The sequence below is a fragment of the Haplochromis burtoni genome, unplaced genomic scaffold, assembly GCF_018398535.1.
Source record: "Haplochromis burtoni strain Fernald_Lab_line unplaced genomic scaffold, NCSU_Asbu1 Contig_527, whole genome shotgun sequence".
Classification (NCBI taxonomy): domain Eukaryota; kingdom Metazoa; phylum Chordata; class Actinopteri; order Cichliformes; family Cichlidae; genus Haplochromis; species Haplochromis burtoni.
In genome coordinates this window covers 90,216-95,518 of record NW_024582888.1, presented here as the reverse complement: position 1 = coordinate 95,518, position 5,303 = coordinate 90,216, and positions in this window count along the sequence as shown.

The following is a 5,303-nucleotide window of genomic DNA, read 5'->3' as shown; positions in this document are numbered from 1 at the left end:
TGTGTGTGTGTGTGTGTGTGTGTGTGTGTGTGTGTGTGTGTGTGTGTGTGTGTGTGTGTGTGTGCGTACGTGCCTATGCATGGATAGTATGATAATAGAGTCCTGAGTGACAGAGGTATCAGCAGACTAGACTCTTAATGTAATACACGTTACAGGGTTTTGCTGTATAGCACAATCCAGTGTACACTAGATGTTCCCTTCCATAATTTACAGTGCCAGATGGTGCAGCAGCTGTAGCCCAAATGTAGCTTTCATTAAGGAGTTAGACTATAACTTAACACTAGCAAGTGGGAGAACGAATAACTTAAGACCTACACCTGGCCCATATATAAATGACTTCTTGCTGACTGCTGTCATGCCAGAAATGGCAGTGATTAATGTTAGACAGCATTAACTTATGCCTCTTAATTCCTGTGGACAGCTGTGTTCTGAGGAATTATGTTTTCAGATTTTCAGGAGACCCTTGCGGGAATTGCAACAAGAATCTCTTTAATCCACACTGTTTTTCAAGGCCACAGTTAATTTAAAAAAAAAATAAGTCTAACAGGTAACAATTGGTAATGAAAGAAAATGATGACACTTTATAAGCATAACTCGTAAGGAAGTTAACTTTATGATTACTTTATATTATTCTGCAAACACTTTTCTGTTATTTTTCACCATAATTAAAAAACAAAGACGAAATGGTGCATTCGCTGTTCATGGTTAACAACTCGTTCACTACTATACTGTGACAGAGTAGTTAAGACATATATCTACAGGAAGATCATTACAGGAAGTTGGTGTCTAATTGGTAATTCTAAATTAACTGTTGGTGTGAATGTGGGACTAAATAATTTCCACAATCAGACATCAAGTGATACGTGAGTAGCCTGACTCTCCTCCAGTGACAATTGGGATTGGATCTATGTGAAACAAGTTATAATCCAAAACAGGTTTTAATAATAAATCTGTCTTAAAAATGGTGCCACATAGGGAACTATTATTTGAGTATATTTTGTCATTTCATATCAGTTCAATTTGGACTGTACAGATAGTTGTATGTGTAGTTTTCACAGTTTGCACTTGTTACATTTTTTTATAATTGAATTAATGTCATCATTAGTTCCCTGTTACCTCTTCCAACTAAATGGTGAGTGGAACAGTAAAGTGAACCAAAACCAAAAGTCATATTTTTTGTGAAAGTGGGAAAAAACAGTTAGTCTTGGACACATGTCAGCGTCAGGATTCTTGAATTGTGGACCCAGAGTTTAGCATTTTTCAGTGTCTTTTGGGTTTCAAGAAGTGGCTTTGTTCCTAGTTTCTGTTAGTATTGCTTTGGTTCTCTGTTTCGTGTCTAGGTTGGTGATAAATCTCCCCTCATTGCCTGATATATTTATTGTTCAAGTCTTCCTTTGTCCTTTGTCACGTTGCCCCTCATGGCTGCATCCCTCCCAGTAGCATGTTTTTCCTTGAAGCATCTCAGTTTTTTTATTATCTACCCCTGGCCTTTGTTTCCTTGTGCTTTTATAAGAGTTGAGCAATAAAGCTGCCCGTTTGAGTTCGCTTTTGTCTCTGGTGTCCTTCCTGCCTACTGCACAGCCGCACCATGACATTAAGTGTTAGGCTTGTTTAATGTGAGGTACACTGGCTAGATGAGGAGCTAATATTGGCACAGTAGTCAAATAATATTCAGGCTCTCTCCATTTATTATCATTATCTCTCTCCTGCTCTGCACTCCGCTCTGTGGAATTCATAACAGCCTGACAGTGTGTGTGTGTGTGTGGCCAAAGATGTGTATTTGTGTCTGTATTTGGAAGAGGACTGAAAAAAACCTTACAAAATTTATGTGTTACTGAGCATGCAGACTTTAGCATGCATTTGTGTTGATGGTGACTGTATTTGTGTGTGTGTGTGTGTGTGTGTGTGTGTGTGTGTGTGTGTGTGTGTGCCGGCTGGAAAATAAGCGTGCATGCATCCCCTAAATCACATCACACGGCTAATGTAGATGTTAAATTGAATCGGCTGCTGCATCATTTGTCTGGTGGATCGTTACTGGTAATAGGTCTGTCATATTAGTGAGGCATTCCTCATCTGGACAGTAAAATCTCTTTCCTGTACTCACTGGAATAGCTGTGCTTAAGTCATTGTATTTTTTCATTTGTTTTCTATTTGTGCAATCTCACAAACAAGACAAATGCCATACTCGCGCTATTTATTGTGATTCTAAATACAAGTTGAATTACTCCAATGTTTGAGAGCTGACAGATCAAACCTTGATGTACAATGGAAAGCTGTTTAAATGCCATACATGAACCCAAACAAAAAACCTTTTTAGACAATTATGAACAAATTAATGTTTAAAAATAATTAAAAACTAATTATACAACTTAAAAAATGTTGATTATTATTCCGAACACACACAAAAAAGCTTGTGCTTATGCTTATTGTTAAAAAAATGCAAGCCCCCCCCCCCCCATAAAAATCTGTATACATCTACTGTGGTAGATGATCATATGTTTCTACTTCTTTCATCAGGCTAAAAATAGTAAGGCCACATTAGACTTTGCCAAAAGGTCCCCAAAAAAGCCGGAGTAGCAACAGCATTCTTTTGTCAGATGAAAATGAATCAACCCGCATCAAAATGGCAAGGAGAGGTAGCATCATGAAGGCTTGGGACCATTCACAAGCCACAGTAACGGCGGTCCAGCACAAACACATCCTCCAACCACACACACCCATATTTGACTTCAAACTCCATTTGAATCAAAGCATCAAGTTTATTTCACACCTCAAACCTTTTGTAAATAATGAAACAAATAAACTGCAATAAATTACAGGTTGAGAAATACATAAAATAAACTACCTCTTTTAAATAACAGAAAAACAAATAATCTTTATAGTGTAATTATTTTACATGTAGTTGGGTTTTTTTGTTTTGTTTTTTTGTTTTTTTTTTTATGTGTAATAATATTCAACATTGCTATCAATACATTTTTCAAAAAATGCCTCTGTGCAAATGGGTTTAAAACAGCTGTGGGATCCTGTTTGTCCGTGATTTGGACAGCCCAGCGCATGCTCCTGATGCAGGGCAAACAAATTCTCTCGCAGAGACCTACCTTGGCACCACCGTTGTGCAGGTGAAGCCAAAGGGAAGATATGTTTCATCACATTTTCTAGTATTTAGCTTGGAAGGAAGTTGGTTTGGAAGCATATTTGGGGATGCCTCATCTTCTGCTTTGCGTTTGTGTGGGAGCCCCGTCAAAAACCTGTCCATTATGCAAGCAGTGTCCAAGCATTCTCTTTTTTTTAAATTCACACACACACACACACACACACACACACACACACACACTTTGGGAACCACTGGTTTAAAGGTTTGTGGGCCAGTCCCCTTTAATTTTGGCATATCTAAATGTAAGTAAAAAGACACCCGTGACATGGAAAATCTCTCCGACACCTCTTCTGCTGCGAATGGAGCCTACAAATGCCAAGGCTTGAGATAGTCTCTTTGTCACAGAGACTGAGATCCTTCAGCTCATCTTTACTCAGAACTGGAATAAAAGAACTTAACATCCAGATTTTATTTATCAGAGAAGTGATAGTGTTAAAACTGTTTCTGTTTAACTGTTTTTTAATTGCTAATAGTGAATCATGCATATTTCTAATCAAACTATACCTCTGGTATCAGCTATCAGATACTATCATGTACCGCTGTAAGAGGCAGACAGGATTGAGCCAAAATGCAGGACTGAAGTCAAAACTCAGACACAAGAAACCTAAACTGAGACAAACTAATCTGACGGGACTAACAGCCAGAGGATGAGAGAGACTGTGACAAGGAACTCACGGGCCTTTGGTGACAGAGAACCAAAGGCTAGATATGAAACTAAGACCTGGGGATACAAAAAGACGGATCACAACTATAATAACCACAACTGGGATCTTCACCTCAGAATATTAAATAAACCAGAATCAGAAGTCAAACACAAATGCCCAGTTACAGACCCAAGACCATGACAAGTACCAGGGGAAGAAAGACTAAAATCATGGTTGTCTGCTAATTTTCTCAATTCAATAGTAGTAGTTAATTCAAACACAAAACAGAGGTTCTTCTGGTAGGAACCAAAACTGTTTTGGATGAATTCAATACATTTGCTTTTGGAATTTTCAATAAATAGAGAGTATTGACAAACCTCTCCTTCCTCATATGTTAAATTTAGTTGTTTTTGATAGCACCTCAGATTATGAAACAAATATCAATAACACATGATCCAAGTAACATTATTTGGCTATGCCCATCCTTTGCAGCTCAAAGTACTCCTATTCTTGTATGTGCTCTGATTACATCTTGTATTGATTATTGTAATTCGATCTTTTCTGGCCTACCACAGAAATTTCTTCACAGCTTGCATACAGTTGACCGTGTCAAAACTAAAATATCTTTCAGAACATCTTAATCCTGTGTTTCAGACTCTTCACTTGCTTATTTTAAAATATTGCATAAATGTGTAAGATTGTGCATCTTACTTTTAGTTCTTTCTACACTCTTGTTATCTACTGAACATTATCACCCATCCCATACTCTTTGATTCTTCTCCACCATTATTCTCATTATACCACCTGCTCATTTGACCACCATCGGTTTAGAGTTTTCAGCCATGTGACCCCTCGTCTTTGGAAATCCCAAAACCACATTTGCAACATTGATTCTCTTCCTATCATTAAAGTCAGCCTTTCAGTTTGATTATGTTTTAGGATTTACTGGTTTTTAACTCTTTTTTCTTTTTTATCTGTTAATTTATACATACTTTGATGTTTAATTGCTTTTAAGGTGCCCTTGAATTTCTTAAAAGGCACTTATAAATAAAATACATTATTTATTATATAGTTTATAAATTCCAATGATATGATCATAAAATTGATAATTGAACTGTGAGCTGGGTGTCCTGGTGCATGTTGCACTTATGGGCATCCTCATTCTCAAACATGATTGTTGTTATGAAAACTGTGATAATAGAGATCAGGCATTTTGTTATTTCCAATCAAACCCATCAATTTATGCTGTAATTGGTCGTGTGATGAAGTCCCCCTACCTGGGGCACCTTCCAGGACTGCAAGAAAGAAAGTAGTAGTAATAATAATAAAAATTTTTATTTATAAAGCGCCTTTCAAGACACTCAAGGACACTGTACAATAAAACACATAATAGAACAATGACACAATGAAGAACAATAAAAACAAAACCATGAGATAAAATTAACAAACAGTGGGTTCACAGTGAATATGCAGATTTGAACAGACGGGTTTTTAGTTGAGATTTA